At 39.6% G+C, this 20225-nt stretch overlaps 1 long non-coding RNA gene across 2 annotated transcripts in view; it reads left to right on the top strand.

Moving 5' to 3' along the window:
• Window positions 1-19688, top strand: part of LOC137123014 (uncharacterized) — a 75230-nt gene extending 55542 nt beyond the window's left edge. For both annotated transcript variants that reach the window (XR_010913787.1, XR_010913788.1), the window contains exons 2-3: window positions 4516-4594; window positions 15246-19688. This is a non-coding gene — a long non-coding RNA (uncharacterized lncRNA). The remainder of the gene's footprint in view (window positions 1-4515; window positions 4595-15245) is intronic.
• The last annotated feature ends 537 nt before the right edge of the window (window positions 19689-20225 follow it).

Below are 20225 nucleotides of genomic sequence, written 5' to 3'. Positions count from 1 at the left end.
TTTGATAGCCTGACATAACCCAAAGGTGTGTTTTGGTCTCTGCCCATTAAGCATAGACCAGGTGGGATGGCGTGTCACTGCAGAATATTATGGTAGCCGTGTTGGTTAAATGTGTCTTAAATAAGTCGACAGTGGTTTCATCAGAAAAGCACCTGCACATCATTGCACTTTCTCCTACTAGCTTTATGGTTGGAACCACATGTGCAGAAACCATCCTTCACTTCCTGTCTATCTCACAAAGACAGCTTGAAACCAAAAATTGCCAATTTGCTAGTCATGGTGGGATTCTATTTTTCTTCACTTTTGGTGTGACATCTGCGAATATTCTTTAATGTTTGAGGACATGATTATAGAAACAAAAATGTTGAAAGGGAAACTTGTAATATCATCAGGAGAGGCCTGGGGCCACTATTACTTTTTTATATTTATCAAAATTGTGCTTTCTGTAAAGATAATGAGCAATTTTATTTCTAAAAACTTAAACAAACGACTCTGCGTCTCGCCCGATGGCAGCTGGGATAGGTGCCAGCCCCCCTGCGACCCAAATAGGATATGTGGTTACAGTTAATGGACGGATGGATGTATGGATGAAAGAAACAATTCACCATTACTCTGTACAGTTAATATACTTTTACTATATATGTAATAATAAGAAGAATAAGCTTTTAGGTGGCCATAGACCTTTAATATAATACTAAAAATACTTACTGTTAGTATATTATTTTCTTTCATAGTTTACATCTACATTACTTCAAGTAAAGGTTTATCTTATCTTAGCTATTATATATATATATATATATATATATATATATATATATATATATATATATATATATATATATATATATATATATATATATATATATATATATATATATATATATATATATGTATATATATATATATATATATATATATATATATATATAGTAAAAATACAACTGCAAAATGTCATGTCCAAATACCTAACAAACAATAATGCTTTCAGTTTGGGTCATCACATGTAATGACATGTAATAATGAAGTGTTTCTAAGAACTTCAAACATGTTACCTGTTTCTGTACTGCAGATTGTTGTTAAATATCCACTGGAAAAATAAATCAGTAACAATGTACTGTGTCAGCCACTAATATCAGCCAGTAAACTGCCCGGGCTGATTTATTGGGCTAGTTTAAAGTTTTTGCCAACGTATATTTATAAGATCAACCTGTCTGTTGCTGATTAATTTTGTGCCATCTCATCAAAAGAAGTTAGCAAACTAAGCACTTATACCTCCTTTAACCTTAAAGTGGTAACTAACTTCATTACTTTCTTCTGCAGTAATGTATTTGTTGAAACAATCATAAATAAAACCAGCCTAAAGAATTGTTCTTGAGAAAACAGTATTGTTCTTGTTTTTTGTTTTTTTTTTGTTTTGTTTGTTTTTTTTGGACTGAGCATCTTGTAGGAGAGCAATTGGATGTCAGGAAAATGTTAGCTAATAACACTTTGGAGCCTCTGTAATACGTTCTTCTTTTTGCTCTTGTTCACAGATAGCCTTTTAAGATTTCTTTCTTAAAACTGCTCTGTGAACTGGTGTCTGGTCCGATGAGAACAGGAAAGTGACCTATATGCTCAAAAAACATCTGAACTTGCATCTGGCTGGGTTTCATATTACCACTGTGCTGTCACTTCTGAGCAAGAAAATGTGCTACTGCTTGGGGAAAAAGTTATAATGGGCTTCAAAGTTAAATTATTGAACTTAGTTTTTTTACTTTATTTACACAATGATACAGACAGGAGAACAAACGACATGGCTCACTGAAGGGGACAAACAGCTCATTAAAACAGAACCTCTTTGCTTAATTGTTCCTGAAAACACTGTTTAAATTCATAATAACCAACAAGCATTTGTTCTTTACACTGTTGTGTGTTTACTCAGGTAATCCTGTTTTAAAGTACACCCTATGCTCAGAGCAAACTACGTGGCATGGTTGTAGTCGTCCCTTGATCATGAATTATAAAAACACAAGGATTCCCATGTGTGAAATGGCATTGTTCACAGTTTGTGTCACATCACTGCATGTTTAACTAGGCAAAACAAAGGCCCTTCAATATTTCAGTGAGCAGGAACTGACAGAGTGAGGAGACATTGCTGTGCTGCTGTTGTGCCTGCTCCTGTATCGTCCTCTCCACTGAAATTTAGAGAGAGGAGATTGTTTGAAGAATGAGAGGAAGTCTGGTCCTTTGTATTTACAGTATTTGCCTTTAGGTCTTATTTATTGTTATAAACCTGTATGCTAGAAAATATGTTCATGTACAAATAAACTTCAGCAACAGACGTTTTTCTATAATGTAATGTGTATAATTATGTTCATGTGTTTATTCTATTTTCTGTATTCTAAATATAGATAGACTGCTTAGTACATGATTGTATTAATTACCATATACTTCATAGTGTCTTCATAAATCATAAAAACATATAATCACAGAATGGGAAAAGATATCCAAACTTTTGACTGTTGTATTGGTTCTTTCTTGCCACAGCATCCAGTAGCAGCTCTAAAAAAAGATGGGGGGGTGGATTCATTTTTACCCGAATGACAAAAATAGGTCTTGCTTGCATTTGCACTGGCAAACGCAGAAAGACAGATACTGCAGTTGTGGGCTTGTAGTTGATTTTGTCACCTCAACCAAACATAGGACGAGACTATGGAGAAACCATGTGACAGTTGGGATTCCTGTTATCCTTCATTGATTAATAAACAACATTGCCTCTGAATGTAATGTAGCCAGCAATTAGATATTTGCTGTTGCAGTATAGTTTTGTTTCAAACATAACCGCACTTGGTGCTTGCAACTGCAGCACAGATGTGGTCCTCAAGTACTTGTGAGTCTTTGTGTTCTTCTGCTGAGTCAGCCAAAGAGAAGCTCTTTGCTGCTCCCTACAATCCACTCTGTGTCCTTGTACAGAGACTTGTCTGATTAGGCGTTGGCTAATTAGGTCTGACTAGCCAGGCTTTTAAGTCACACTCCATCATGCATGAGGCCTGGTTAAATGTGGATGGATGGACATTAAGTGTCAAACAGGAGAGACACTTCTGATGAGACTCGCTTCATGGCATGAGCAGACAGTGGTTGCCAACCACTTGGTTAAAACAATAAGAAAGGTCACAAAAAGTCCTGAGGTTGCTCAGTGTCTCCTAATGGTCAAGCCTTTTAGTGTCCTAGATGTTACCCTGGGGTAATTTGTGACCTCACAAATTGATATTGTCTTGTGAAGAACTAAGCAGCTATTCCTTTCTTAAAAAATATTCAAATTAAATAGAACTGTACCCACTACTGGTGGTTAAAGCATGACGGTTTCACCTTATTGCGGCCATTTAGTTTAACAATTTACTAGTCTTTCTGCTCCTGTGTTTATTTTTATTACGCACTATATTTCAGTAACCCAAATAAATTTTTTGCAACATTATTTTTTTTGGAACAAATACCTGTAAATGTGGACAGAAATACACTTGTACAGCACTGTGTGAAGCATCATAAGTACAAAGTACACTCATCAAACAACCACAGCAAGATTCTTGAGTTCTTTTGAATTAAATCTTCCCTCTTTCTGAATCGTTTCCCCACTGCTACAGTAACACTACCATGGTGGATGAATCCAGCACAAATCACAAGAAGGTTAAGCAGCTAAAACAAAGACATGGATAAGTGACAAAAAACATACCAGTCAGATATTAACCGAGACATTTTTACCTTTGTCATGAGAACATTTGCCAGCTGCTAGGTGCTCTGCTGATGTTTAGCCTGAGGGTGTGACAGACAGGAAGGGATGTTATACTATTATAGCGTTTGATCACCAGCGTCGCGAGGTATCAGAGAGGTTCATATCTCTTACAGCTGTTTCAGAATCTGTCGTGCGGTGCTTATTTAGATATTGGTGTAAATGGGCTGAGAAGGATTTAACTTTGAAGATATAAGCCCAACTGTTTTCTCTTTTAAATCCCTCTCAAAGGTCATGTACTGGTACAGCCAGAACGATTCTTTGAAACTCAAATATGTGAGTCAGCAACCAAAATATCATGCTCCAAAGCTATGTAACTATGTTAACTGTGTTAATAGGCATCACAGTACAATTACTTGGCCTGCATATAATGGAGGTCTAATCAATGCATCGATCCTGCCCCCCACTGTCAATGATGAAAATGACATCTATAATCAATTAGTTTGTCTTCAGTGCTGAGGGCCTAGAGGCTGACAACTGAGCGCAAATTGTTATTATTCCACTCATTTTGATCCTTTTATAGTGGAGACATTGGTGTCTAGGCACCAAAACGATATGTATTATTGTGCATTATTGTTACACTTTTTTAATTGGAGTTTACTTTCATGATAGGAATAATTGGGTTTGGGGGATATTTACAGCTATCTTGTGTTGAAGAGTGAAAACAGAACTGAGATTTCTTTAAATTATCTTCAGTGCTGGTGACTTTACATCTGAGCTTTTTTTCTCATTCTCTCTCTATCTCATAGAAAGAAGTCTTTGGGATCTGTCATGATCACAGGAACACAGCAACCTCTTCTGGACAAAAGTGAAAGTAGCAGAGAATAGGTAGGTGTTACCAAGTGAGTAACACCAATCTTAGGACTGACAAAACTGTGTTTACACAAATCATGACAATGGTTTTAGAAAATGAAATTGCATTTTATTGCCGCTAAACAGTTATAGAGTTTCAAATCGAGCCATTGACACGTACTGACATCTCTCAGGAAATGCTAAAGTCCCTAATGTCTGACATCACACCTCGACAGATAACTAACTAGTAATTTGACTTGAGAAAAATCTTATTATTGCCCGGGGAAGCGTTAAAAAGTATTCTATGATCAATGTATCTGATTAGTTTGCTTTGAGGGTACACCGGTGAGCTAATCAGGCCAAAGGGATCAATCGAGGGGCTGCCACGCTGCCATGCATTTCGTCTATCTTCGGATAACTGCAATGTAAATGACTGGGTACTAAAGGAAACCCTACTGGGACGCATACTAAACTCTGCCTGTGCTGCATTGTGCACATGGGAATCTCTACAGACACTTAGACAGTTCTTAATCAGTAGTGTGCAGAAAATAGGTCCCTATTACACAGCCCTCTCTGAGTCTCTTATCATCATATTTGTCAGAGCTGCTTTATTCATTTCCAGATCAGTTTCCTCAGACTTTAAACTTTACAGTCCTTGTAGCAAATCCTTGTGGTACGATCCTTATGGCTGCTGATAGGCTCTGAACCTTTCCTCCTCCTCCTTTCCCTCCCTCTCTCTCGCTTTTTCTCTCTCTCAGACAGTAGGAGCTCCAGGGCCACCAGATGCTCTCCCAGCCCATTTGTTTTGTCCCTTTCACAGACAAACTAATTGCCAAACAAAAGGTGCTGGCGTGTCCTGTCGAGTACCCTTGTAAATGCTTTACAGCCACAGCTCCAGTTTGCCTTCTAGTTAAGTGCCTAATTATAAACAGATCACAAAAGAGTCTGATTAGGGGTAAAGGGGAGGAGGAGGAGACGGTTGTGGTTGTAGTTTTGCAGCCTTGCACACAGGGCAGCTGACACAGTTAGCTCAGCATGAATGAAGTCAGCTCAAAGGCATGTGAAGAGTAGTCCAACTCTTTGATCAGAGGCTGTAATGCTGTCTGTTAAGTGTGGTGTTTGTATTTATTATGTGGTACAAGTGGCACTTGGATAAAGCAGAAGTGGACAAACGTTAAAATAACTTTGCTATAATCGTATTTGTCATTATTTCAGTCATCTGTGCATAATTGCCTTGATTGGTTAATGTAAAGTCAACCAATAAGTCTCCTCAAAATGTCTTTCACAGGTTTCCAATGGCACTACTCAAATGTCTTGTTTAGTCCAAACACTTCAAAAACCAAAGGTACTTCATTTACTATAAGACATCTTGACTGAAAACTCAATTAAACATAAGTAGTAATTGTTACTATTTCTAATGCATTATTGTGCATGTCAAGTAGCACTTCACAGATTTTGCAAATTTTTTATTTTTAATAGTTTAAATAGTGTTTTGTTTCTAACCCTAAGCTACATTTAGCAACACTGGCAATATTGAAATGGAATAATTTTACATTATTTTAGGAAAATAAAAACAATTACTTACTAATTAATCAAAATTGCTGCAGATGAACTATCTGGAAATTAAATAGTCGGTTAATTAACTATTTTAAACCTACATGGTGTGAAGTCAGAAGGGTTGGGATTCTGTAATTTATTGCAACATTTATTACAACATCACCATTGCCATCTCTGGCCTAAAAATGACAGCAAATTGTGATCACTTCCTCTGTGCAATAACAAACGTTGTAAGCTTTTTTGTTTTTTACAGGGTTATTTTATTTACAAGGGTTTGTTACTGTTGCAAGTGAATCCTTGTCTTTTTGGAACCATAAGCAGAAAAATACAACATATTTCTTGATGTGGGTGCCTATTGCAGCATCTCCATCTGTAAAAATGTGTCCCATCACCTGCTGATGTGTTGTGCGTGTGTGTGTGTGTGTGTGTGTGTGTGTGTGTGGCAGAGAAAACACAGAGTCCCTGACTTCCTTTCTTGACAAAGTTGGGTAATTAACGACAGAGCCTATTAAAGGAAGAATATTCAGCCAGTGATAAATGGCTTTAATAACAGGGCCATGTTCTCTCTAACAGAGACAGATCCTCCCGCCACAGTCTCCCTGCCCACCAGATAAAACTACTCACACTCCCATTTCACCACCCTCTCCATCTTGCCTTTTCCCATCGGCAGTCCTGCTCCTTCTCTGCGTTTGTGTTTTCCTTTTTTACTCATTTTTAAATGTTTTGATTTCCATCTTTTCTGTCAGTTAGTTTCCTATTCACAAGTTGTGTTTATATTTTTTTCCCATCAAACCAACATCATCAGGATCTCATAAAGTTCCGTTCTAGTCATGAGTAAACAAAACCATAGATTACACCTGTCCACCAAAACACAAACATGCAAGCTATTTAAAAGCTTCACCTTTAGAAATACCTGCATGTATGTTTGTGTTACTGTGTGTGTATGTCTAACGTCATTAGCCTCTTTGTGTAGGGGCCATGCAAATTGGACAGTTAAGAAGCGCCAGGACCAATTTATGTTCCCGTGCAGCCCTTTAACAGGGGCTGTGCTACTGCTTTATGTGTCCTGGTGGGTTTGGGGGCAAGGATTGACCACAGGGGTCACATTTGTCACAGCCCAGTATTGTGAGATTGTTCCAGATGTCTGTCCTCATTAGAACAAGAAGCTCGGAAATGAAAACATTCAAATGGGTGAGAGGTAAGCACTTACTTACACAAGTGGAAAATGTGACACAGTTGCAGAGTTATTACAGTTTTAGTTATGTGGAGTGAAGATTTCTGACCAGATTTTTCAACATTAACACTTTTAACATTAATGTGGATTATTGAAAGACCTCTTTTTTCCTAAATAAGTAGTGCCTTTGCAAACTGCTGACAGCTGTTTTGTTGTATAAGGTAGGACACATTACCACTGAATGTAAATGCTGTACAAGATCAAACAGCTACCTGCTTTGCAAGATTTCACTGTGGGTACACTATGGGAAAAATATATTCTTTTCATAATTTAGGTGATCTAAACCGTTATTTTGGTGGTCCTAGAGACCTTGGCCACTGTTTAACAGCTCAAAAAAGAATTGTATCACCTTATTACTGCATGACTTTTTTATGAAAAAAGGCATTTTGTTTTTCAAACTTCACATTATATAAATATTTCTGTAGCAGAAATGCAATGCTTTTGTCCACATTTCTTGTTTATGTTTTCTGTATTTGAATGTCTGCTTTTGATCTTTTTAGAACAGTTTATTCAGAAGAAGTCAAGGTGGAGGTTTAAACCTCTCTGATCTCATAGTCACTATTTAGGATAACATACTCCACATTTTCTTTCTGTGAATATGTCTTTTTCATAACCAGTAATAATATGTATTTGTTCATTCATAACCATTTTGCAATACATAACATTCTTACTGGGTTCAGACCCAACAATGTCATAAAATTAGGAATAAATGTGTGGTTCAACAAATGGTTAATTTAGGCATTTTTCTAATTATTGTTTTAAACATATAACTGTGAGATCTGTGGGACACAAACAGGGAGGAAGTAAAACCGACAGAAGAGTCAAAATCACACAAGTGAGAATGTGTATAGGTTGGCAGCAAATTTTGCCTGTGTAAAGTTAATTTGGGTTCAGACTTTGGCCATGTTAAGCCCACGCACACACACACACAAACACACACACGCACGTTACAGGCCTAGTCCATCCGGCAGTCTTTCACAGGACCAAAGGCAGCAGGTCCATTAAATACACATGAGAGTCTAATTTGGGGCCCCCTCGTGCAGCAGGCTTAGAAGTCGTGGGGGAATGAGAGTGGCAAGACCCTGACACCCAGAGAACGCACTCTGCAAATTAACAGAGAATGACCAAGAAGTAGCTCTGTGACTGAGTGGGACCTCTGCTTCCTTGGAGGCAAAAATGTTCAGTGCTGATTGTGCTCATTAAATTCGTTATAGTCATATAATTAATAAAATATGTCTGGAAAATGTGATGACTCTTGGTGTGTGGTTAGTTTGCATACTGTGGTAAATTTGATATTAATGTTTAATATTTATGTGGTTCGCGTGACCTTTAAATCAGACCAGGGAGAAGGTAGTGTTGAGTGTTTTAATCTGTGGCCTCGTTTTACCCAGTTTCTCTAGTAATTTACAAACATTAGACAACTCCCTTGTGGTATTCATGTGAAAGATTGTCAGCTGTTTCGATCAAGATTAACATAACTGAACATTTTGCTAATTTGTTCTGAACTCAAACAGGAAAAGAGATTTCACTACATTTCCCATTATAATTAGGTTGATAATAATGCTGAGTGAATTATTGCACTTTTGTTATTCAGGAGGAAAGTCTTTCCTCTGCTGCATGTCAGATGAGATATTAGTGTGGACATAATTCTTATTCTGGCAGCAGCATGGTGACTGATATTATTTAAATTACATCTCCTTGGGCAAAGTATTCGGAAATACTTTGCAGATGGGAATTCATCACAAAATGGTGTTGAGAAAATGAGGGACATCAGGAGTCGATTTCACTGACAAAATGTCTTTTTTCCGAGGGAAAAGACTAATGTGGTAACAACAGACTGAAGTGCACGATACCCTGAACACTGGATGCATCTTTCTTTTTCCCTCCATTCTGTGTTTCACTACATCTATTCATTTGTGTTGTTTGTAGGTGGAAAGATACAACTATATATGTTGGACCAAGGTGCATTTAATGTGGATTTTCAACCAAAAAAAATGTATGTCTTGAAGAACTCTATGAAATTCTACTTACTTGTTTGCATAAGTATTCACATCAGTCTGTGTAGATACATGCACGTCTCCAAGGATCATCTGGAAAACTGCATTTTCCATATTCATCTTTGCAAAAAAGCACTCGGTCTGTGTAAGGTTGTATGGGGGTTGTGACATTTTAGGTCTCCAAAATCTTGGTTGGATTAAGATCTTGAGCATGATTCCATCACATCGGGAAATTACCCTTCTCATAATCCTGCAACGAATTATTTCATGAATCTGCAGTTCCCCGTAGCTTTACATAGCTTTATACTGAGTTTCAACTCATTATCTGTCTAGCCAACAATTGTACTGTTCTGGCTCTCACTCAAGTGTTGCAAAGCAACATACGTGTTAAGATTTTAAGTTTTAGTAACATTATCTGTCATCTAAATATAATGGCCTAAAAATGCATGGAAGATGAAACATAAGTTTGAAATGGAAGTAGTCAGGTAAAGCACAAGCCTGCAGTGGGTTTCCTGCTTGTCCATTTTGGTTGTATGTTTTCCATTTAAAATCCAGTGTACACAGACACACTTGGCAATTAATGTGAGTCTAGTTGAGATGGATATTTCCCTCAGTAGTTGGTAGAGACCTTCTTCTTTTCCTTTCGGCTGTTCCCTTTCAGGGGTCGCCACAGCGAATCATGTGCATCCATCTAACTCTATCCTCTGCATCCTCTTCTCTCACACCAACTAACTTCATGTCCTCCCTCACTACATCCATAAATCTCCTCTTTGCTCTTCCTCTAGACCTCCTGCCTGGCAGCTCCAACCTCAGCATCCTTCTACCGATATATTCACAATGTCTTCTCTCAACATGTCCAAACCACCTCAATCTGGCCTCTCTGACTTTATCTCCAAAACATCTAACATGAACTGTCCCTATGATGTCCTCATTCCTGATCCTGTCCATCTTCGTCACTCCCAAAGAGAACCTCAACATCTTAAGCTCTGCTACCTCCAGCTCTGCCTCCTGTCTTTTCTTCAGTGCCACTGTCTCTAAGCCAAACAACATTGCTGGTCTCCCCACCGTCTTGAACACCTTTCCTTTCATTCTTGCCGATACTCTTTTATCACACAACACACCTGACACTTTTCTCCACCCGTTCCAACCTGCCTGCACTCGCCTCTTCACCTCTTTTCCACACTCTCCGTTGCTCTGAACCGTTGACCCTAAGTACTTAAAGTCCTGCACTTTCTTCACCTCTGCTCCCTGTAACCTCACCGTTCTACCTGGGTCCCTCTCATTCACACACATGTATTCTGTCTTGCTGCGGCTAAGCTTCATTCCTCTGTTTTCCAGAGCACACCTCCACCTCTCTAGATTTTCCTCCACCTGCTCTCTGCTCTCACTACAAATCACAATGTCATCTGCAAACATCATAGTCCATGGAGATTCTTGTCTAACCTCATCTGTCAGCCTGTCCATCACTAGAGCAAACAAGAAGGGGCTCAAAGCCGATCCTCCACCTGCAGACCCACCTCCACCTTGAACTCCTCTCTCACACCTACAGCACACCTCACCACTGTCTTACAGCTCTCATACATGTCCTGCACCAGTCTAACATACTTCTCTGCCCCTCCGGACGTCCTCATACAATACCACAGTTCCTCTCTCGGCACCCTGTCATACACTTTCTCTAAATCTACGAAGACACAATGCAACTCCCTATGACCCTCTCTGTACTTCTCCATCAGCATCCTCAAAGCAAATACTGCATCTGTTGTACTCTTTCTAGGCATGAAACCATATTGCTGCTCAAAAATGCTCACCTCTGCCCTTAGCCTAGCTTCCACTACTCTTTCCCACAACTTCATTGTGTGGCTCATCAGCTTTATTCCTCTGTAGCTCTGCACATCTCCCTTGTTCTTAAAAATGTGCACCAGTACACTTCTTCTCCAGTCCTCGGGCATCCTCTCACTCTCCAAGATCTTGTTAAACAAACTAGTCAGAAACTCTACTGCCACCTCTCCTGGACACTTCCATACCTCCACAGGTATGTCATCAGGACCAACTGCCTTTCCACTCTTCATCCTCTTCAACGCCCTCCTCACTTCACTCTTACTAATCTTTGCTACTTCCTGCTCCACACCAGTCACCTCTTCTACTCTTCATTCCCTTTCATTTTCCTCGTTCATCAACTCTTCAAAGTACTCACTCAGAAGGAGTACTCAAAGTACTCCTTCCATCTTCCCATCACACTCCTGGTACCTGTAAATACATTTCAATCCTTATCTTTAATCACCCTAACCTGATCCACATCCTTCCCATCTCTATCTCTTTGTCTGGCCAACCTGTACAAATCCACCTCGCCCTCTTTAGTGTCCAACCTGGCATACATGTCCTCATATGCTCTTTGTTTGGCCTTTCCCACCTCTACCTTCACCTTACGCTGTATCTCCCTGTACTCCTGTCTACTCTCTTCAGTCCTCTCAGTGTCCCACTTCTTCTTAGCTAACCTCTTTCTTTGTATACACTCCTAAATTTCCTCGTTCCACCACCAAGTCTCCTTGTCCGCTTTCCTCTTTCCAGATGACACACCACCAGCATCATTTTACACACGACCATCCTGTGTTGTCTGGCTACACTCTCCCCTACCAATGCTTTACAGTCACTGATCTCTTTCAGATTACAGCGTCTACACAAGATGTAGTCTACCGGAGTGCTTCTACCTCCGCTCTTGTACGTCACCCTATGTTCCTGCCTCTTCTGGAAGAAAGTGTTCACTACAGCAATTTCCATCCTCTTTGCAAAGTCAACCACCATCTGACCTTCTGCATTCCTGTCCTGAAGACCAAACCTGCCCATAACAGTCTCATCACCTCTGTTCCCTTCACCTACATGCCCATTGAAATCTGCACCAATGACCACTCTCTCACCTCTGGGGATGCTCTGCATCACTTCATCTAACTCACTCCAAAATTTCTCCTTCTCTTCTAACTCACATCCTACCTGCGGGGCATAACCACTCACAACATTGAACATCACCCCTTCAACTTCCAGCTTCAGACTCATCAACCTGTATGAAACTCTTTTCACCTCTAGAACATTCCTCACCAACTCCTCTTTCAGGATAACTCCTCCTCCATTTCTCTTCCTATCTGACCCATGGTAGAACAACTTGAACCCTGCTCCTAAGCTTCTAGCCTTGCTACCTTTCCACCTGGTCTTCTGGACACACAGTATGTCCACCTTCCTTCTCTGCATCATGTCAATCAACTCTCTAGCCTTCCCTGTCATAATACCAACATTCAAAGTCCCTACTGTCAGTCCTACAATCTTAGCTTTCCTCTTCTCTCTCTGCCTACGAACACACCTTCCTCCTCTTCTTCTTCATCTACGACCAACAGTAGTCCAATTTCCACCGGTACCCTGTAGGTCAACAGCACTGGTGGCGGTCGTTGTTAACCCGGGCCCCGACCGATCCGGTATGGAAGTCATTGTCATGATTCGCATGTTTGATTTGGCATGTGTTTTACGTCGGATGCCACAACCCTCTGCACTTATCCAGACTTGGGACTGGCACAAGAAGACACTGGCTTGTGCCCCCTTACGGTTGCATTAGAAGTTGGTAGAGACCAACAGTGCTAAAGGAGTCGCCCTCCAAGTACTGGATGTGTAATTCATTGTTTGCTCACCAGTTTCATTACTGTATGTCAGTGACATGTTCCTGCTTTTTGCACACTGCCTATTGTTATTTCTCACATATTTCCATTTATTTTGCTTAATTTTTTTACCTCTGCTTTCTGCAAGGAAACATCATGATGCTCCCAACACCATCATGGTTCTGTGCAACACGGCATGACAAAATAAATTCAGTTTTGGTCTTATCAGAACATAGAACTTTATTCCAGGGTCGCCCACATGCCTTCTGGCTAAGTGTAGACTTAACCTAAACTCAACCTAAAAGCTGCAACTGGTGAAGCTTGTGGAGTGACTCCTTCAGAGTTGTTATAGTCCTATTAAAACAATGGTGTATAGCTTTGTAAGTAATATTATTTAAGAAAAGAAATTAATCCACAAAATATCCTATTGTGGAAGTCAAACTGACGAGAAAGCACTTTCATTTTTGCAGAGATACTGCATTTTAGAGCAGAACTCACCTTTCTAACCTGAAAATTTCAACAGTTTCTGCCAAGTTATTACATTTTGCATCATTTTTATATGATAATGACTAATACCTAAAGAGTGGTGCAGGGGGTGGCAAAGTATAGGAGAACAGGGAGGGGTTGATGGAGCAGGGTGGATTTATTTAGAGTTTAATGTTAGCGCCGTCATAAGCTGCATTATTTAACTTTACTTTAAGGGATTTTCAGAGATGCAGAGACGTCTGTTTTCACTCTCACAGTATTTGTTGATTTTGGTAAACAATGCTGACTAAATGAACACTCTAGAGAGTTCATGCAACAGGACTCACCTGTGCATTTAGTACAGGTGAGCCTCACTCACACACATACACAGAGTTCAGCACCGTCATTTCTTCTCTGCTGTGACAGCTTTGGCCTTTAAGCATGGCACTGTTATCACTCAGGCTTTACATTTTTACAAGAGTGTCATTAACGTCATTTTGCTGGCCGTCCTGTCGCGATGACTGACAGCTGTTTTGACAATCTCTGCCACATCAATGACACACACATGCAGGTGGCAGGCCAAATTACTATAATGAAATACTAAAAATGTCAGCTGCTCCATTTAACTTTATTGGTTTTAAAGCCAATGGCTAAGGGATTTTTTATGGCTCAATTCCTTAAATATCTTGTGAGATAGTGCTTTTACAACTTTTACAAGTACTGTATATGGCAGCGGTTACATACTACAGGAAGCACACATTCACTTTTTATAGCACACAATTCAGTGTAAATTCTTATACAGATAATGTTGTTGTCCTTGTTTGCGGAACACAACTGTATGCTCAAACAGATTGGCCATGTTGACCAAATGTCCCTCTGTCTCATACACAGCAGAACCCTTTACCTTTACGTTTACAAATGCTGATTTATGCGACACATTCCTTGTGAGCGTAGCGTTGTACTGCACATTAAATGAACTTTAACCCCACATCTCTGGCCAGCGAGCCGGAAACCAATGCCATTGCACTCCTTTTTGTTTCTAACAGTGTTCAATTACTATGCTTTATCAGGAATTATAATGTAATGGGCTGCAGTTAGCTTATAAACCTGCCTTTCTTAGAGTATTACAGACACTTGTTAGGAAGGTTTACGTGTCTAGGTAGTACTTCACTTGTGGTAATAACTGTCCTAGGTCTTGTTTCTCTGTTTCTGTACGGCTGTCTGCCCGACAACAATGTATCAGCTGTGTGGCTACAGTATTCTGTTCTTTTTTTTAAACTACCCTAGAGATAACGACCTTCTGAAAAACAACGGTCAACCAAGATTGTCAAAAGTAATCCTTTAAAACAATCAGTCATAAATGCCAGAATGCAAGCTACATCCCATTTTACTTGAAAGAGAACTTAGATTCCAAAGTGCTCAAAATAAATGACTGGGTTATTGTGTAATTATGGATCTTTCCAAAGTGTGATAGAGCAGGAAAATTGAGTTCTGAATATTTCATAATGCATAGCCCTCAACATCGTTGTTGAGGAAATTATTTAGAGATAGCGTGCTCATTTGGAGAATGGATAAAGGTTCATAGAGTGCAGTAATTGGAAATCTCCAGTGATTCAAAGTGTCATTCAAAGATGAACATGTCTACTTAGTAACTGTGAACTCTGTACATCATTAATCTTCAGTCAGAAACCCAAAAACTGTCAAGTGCCCTCCAAACCTATCAAGCTGTATTTGTGCTACATATAAATCACACTTACATGAAAAATATCCACTTTCTGTTTTTGTCTCTACAGATGAGCCCTGGCACTCTCCCAGCTTCAGCCAGTGGTCAAACAGCCAAGAAATGGTAACTCACATGCAGTTTTATCTGTGATTTTCATCTAAACACAAAATTGTTTGTGACAAATGTGGATTCCTCAAGGACTGAGTGAAGACACTGTTCAGACAAGTACGTACTATCAGACACTGATCATGTTTTTAGCACGTATAATGAAATAATATCAACAAGGAAAACAAAACAACCAAACAACTTAAGGCTGGATAAATTACACACTTATGTGAACATTCTGACTAGGATGTAAAAGAATAACTTTGCCGCTTGTAGAAAACATATGAAGAAATGCCAGTTTTGAAAAATGTTGTCTTTTAAAGGCAAATCTAAATGTCAGAGAGACAGATACTTTACACATAGAGAGCGCTGCCTTCTGGGCGTAACACAAAAAGACGTGAGAATAATATTTTTTCCCAGTTGAAATGAACTGCAATTACCCAGCATCAAGCGTACAAAGCAGTACACTCACATTCACACTCACATAGCCTGGAGAGGAGCATGGTCAGGGTTTGCAAGATTACTCAGGAAATCAAAGACCGAAAGCACAAACAAAGCAACAACAGTGTTTTACAATGTTACAAATATTTTTGTAATGTCAAATGGAAATAAAGAGACTTTACCATGGGTAGACATGGTAAAGTCATAAACATTTGAAAACTAATCATCCGTTATTTTTTATATTAATAAAAATGTTTTATGGCTCCTGCTTCTCAAATGTAAGAATTTGTACTTTTTTTATACCTCTCAAACATGGTCATTTTTGTGCACTGACATTTATGCAAATGTGATTTATTTTATGCATTTTCAAAAGAAACACATTGAAAAAAACATTTGTATGCAACATTTAAATGTAGTTCATTATCATGTAGTTGTATTTTTTTTTATTTACCATATATATAATATCATCTCTATTTAATACTTTTTAAAAGTACAGTGTTTGATTATCAAAATAACTGGGGCCAATTGATAATGTTAAATATTCCCTGACTTAACTTGTGCATGAGAGTTACAGCATGTGAGTATTTTTTCCAATATGTGTACAGTATGTGTGTGCTTCTCTGTCTGTCTGCATGGTTGAGAGTTTGGCTTCACTTTTAGGGTGGGGATCACAACTTAGGCCCTGAAGAGAGCAGAGATAAACCAAATGGAGAAACATGCTACGTTTAGGTCTGAATTTTGCATGCAGAAGAATGTCAGACTCATTAATAATCAAAGCAGAAAAAGTCTTCCTCGGTCTTCCGCTTGTTTTGAAGTTTGTCCATATGGAAGTCCATACTTCTCAGTGGGGAATTTGAGCACAGACCTGGATGAGTGATTCATTTACTAGTGGGAAGACTAACCAGCTAGATAAAAAGAAGAAAAGAAGGGCAGGAACATATGGAAGAGGTGAAGATGGGGAGAGGAGATATGAAGCAAAAGACAGCAGAGACACAGTCAGGAAGACAAGGGGAAATAGATAAAGACTCGCCTGTCTGCTCTCTGTTCCTTCTGTCTGAGGTCATGTGTTTTCATATTCGTGGTTGAGGTCATGTGTCAGGTCGGGGAGCGCCAACCTTAACTTTGAGGCTGGGGGGCACCTTCAACCCACAGGGCATTTAGGTATCTCTTCAACCCAACAGAGAACTACCGGGCTCTTCTCTTAGCATGCAAATGAGACAGAAACAAATGTCCCATCACTTCTGGGGCTCCATGTCCCAAAGTGCTTAACACTCTTCCTGTCACCCGAACCCCTCCACCTCTGCTGAAGCAGCTTCAAAATGCCCTCCTACACCTCCCTCACAATTTTTCCCCTCCCTCTTATGTTCTTTAAATGAGCTTTCCAATTCCACTTCTTTCTCGCAATTCAATTTTACAAGGCCATTATCCCGGGTGTAATGTGGAGGTTAAATATATCGGGGCAGACGTTATGTGAAAATAATTAGTGCTAATGAATAATGCACTTATTCAGCTGATGAAGGATGGTTGTCAGGGTAATGGAGTGCAAGGAGGGGCCCCTCTGACAAATGAAATTAAAATATTTAAACACTGTTTTATGATATTAACGGGCTCTCACACTCTTTCTGTTACCCAGTCGCTACATAGAGCAGATCAGCCTCTGTGTGACATGATAGTTGGGCCAGGACTCACGCACATCTGTCTCACCAAAGACGGAGGCCAGATAGGAGGAGGAAATGTCCCTGCACCACACTTTTACTGTACCTTTCACCACTGCTAATCAGCCCTGCCCTGGCAATCATTTGGAGGACGTCAGAAACGCCAATCTTATCGACAGCCTCTGTCTGTCTGACAAATTATATTTCACTCCCTTTATTTATTGCCACACTCATTCGGTTCCTTTCATTTTGCACCCATCATGTGACAATGAGGGATGTGGGTTTTAAATCCCAGAGTTTATAGCACCCTCCCAACCAATTGGCCCTTTTGAATCAATAATGGACTATGCACTCTGTGACTAGTAAATGGCAAAAATCAACAATTATATTGGAAGTGATGGTTAGAGGAGGGTACATGGTAACACATATTATTCAGTGCTTTATTGGTAAAACTCTGACAGATGGCTTGGTCCACCTAATTTACTGAAAAGCATCTACTCATGCTGTCCAGCTGTTCTACTACTTTTGGTTTTGTTTCTGACACCAGTTCAATATATGAACCACATTTCATGGCAATCCAACCAGTGGTTGTTGACACACTTCACAAATGTCAAACTCTTGGTGGTAGAGGAGGAAAAGTCAAGATTATCTAAGTCATTAGGATACATTCTCTACATAGCGTGAATGAATATACAAACAGAGAAGCAGTCCAGCCCATGGTCGTTAAGATATTTCAGTATGAAACAAAGTGTTGGAGCAACTGCAAGGTAACATTGTCAACAATGAAATTATGCTGCCAGCATAAGGTGTTTACAATGAGGTCTGTGGAGTACTTTGTAATATGTTAATGCTGTGGTGATAAAATACAATTAATAAATTAAGTGTGGGCAAATTAGACCAAAGATATTAGCATGGGTAGATTTCACTTTAGGTGGCAAATGGCTTGACTTGTTTTTAACTCATTAGTAATGTTGTTTGTTTTTTCCCTAAATAAGCAACAGTTTAAAAAAAGGGCAGCGTATGAGAGATTCCATGTCCAATTCAGAGGAATATATTATTAGTCTTAGCTACAAAATGTCAAACTAGATTTTGGAATGTTCCGAATCAGGCAGGTCTTTAAGTCAGGGTAATTTTATGTGTTCACAGGACATTAGACATTTTTTATAAAAGAACAGGGTGGAAGCTTTAAATTATGCTGCTCATTCCCTTAGACTTCGCAGAATATGCCACCAAACAGCAGTCGGATCTGAAAACTTTCCTTTATTAATCTTATAGTTTGCAGATTGGCACCACATACATTTGACTTGTAAAAGAGAACTAATTACAGGGCCTGTAGTAGGCAAGCTACACATCAAACAATTTGTTATAGCAAAAGTCCCATTCTCTCTTTTTTTCCTCTCCTTCCTTGCCTCAGCATACAAGAAACACTGATTATAACAGGGACGTTAAAAGGGAATTACAGCAAAACAATTTCGCTTAATGTAGCAGTCATATGAACAGGGAAGAAGGATAGACGAAGACAGTATTAATAATACATGCTTTAATTAAGCAGCTGGGAATGCATAGAGCGGGATCAAGGCACAATGCAAGACAATGAAAGAAAAGTGGTAGAGAACAGGAGAAAGGTATCTGGAAGAAAAGAAGCAAGAATGAGTGACAGGGAAAGGGTAAAACAGAATAGAGGGCAAAACATAGAGGAGGGAGGAGGTTCACGGTGTGTTGCTGTGGGTTTTCAGTGCACAGTGATTCATGGGCAGTAAATATGCAAAGGCTGATGGCCATAAGGCAATCAGAGGAGCGCCACTCATCTACATGTTGCACAGTGGGCTATAATCCATCTGAGGGGCAAGAAATAATGATACTAGGAAGCAGAAATAAGAGCAGGGTCTGTTTATTACCTCAGACAGAACCATAATGCATACAGATGCGAGGGAGGCACGCAGCAGCCTCTGGCCAGAGAACTCCGTTGAAGAGTACAGAGAGTAATATTGTTTTTAGTGTAATGAAAGACAATCTGATTTAAGCACCTATTAAGGCAAAATGTCTGCTGTCATATAAAGTTTTAATACAAGTGCTGAAGGTGTAATGATGACTGACGGATCAGAGAGCTGAGACGAGCTGAGACGGGCACGCGATGGGGAGGAACATTTCTGTCATCTGACATCTCAAAGCCAACATTAAGGTCATCACTAAATCTTCTTCTGAACTTCTTTGTCGAAAAATAAGCTTATAATTGAGTCCAAATATGCACACACTTTGGCTACAGACCTGTATGCATATAACCTACCGCTGGCAATAAAGCAGTAATTTCATTTCTTGGTGTCATTGTGTTTTCTGTTGTGTTTATTTGCTTTTTTGCAAAGACACACATAAACCCACACACAAAGCCTTTGCTTTCCTGCTTCATGCAGAGGACATTAACACCAGGATCCTACTGGTGCTGGATTAAGTAATAAATTTTGTGGAACATTGATAAACTAATGCAATTACCTGCAGGGCAAGCAAGTCAGCTAATTTAAAGATACCAGGTTTGTTCATGGGGTGGGAGGCCCTGAATAGGCCCCTTGGGTGAAAGATGGTGCCTTTATTACATCTGAGAGGTCAGCTTGGTAGCACTGTATAAGGATTGATCTTTTGATCCCTGCATAGAATCACCCCCACCCCCCATCCCACTATACTGTACCAACCCCATCTGGCTGAAAAAGAAACAGCTTATCTGGCACAAAGGGTTAACTCTGCTAGCCAGGCAGCCTAATTGAGCACCACACATCTCAGCTACACAGCAAAACAGGAACCCAGAGGGTCGTAACAAGCCAGGCCTGACTTATTCGCATAATAAACCAAGCAGA

This window comes from Channa argus, chromosome 2 (assembly GCF_033026475.1).
Source record: "Channa argus isolate prfri chromosome 2, Channa argus male v1.0, whole genome shotgun sequence".
NCBI lineage: Eukaryota > Metazoa > Chordata > Actinopteri > Anabantiformes > Channidae > Channa > Channa argus.
The sequence above is the reverse complement of the archived record's forward strand: the minus strand, read 5'-3'. Positions and strand labels throughout refer to the sequence as shown.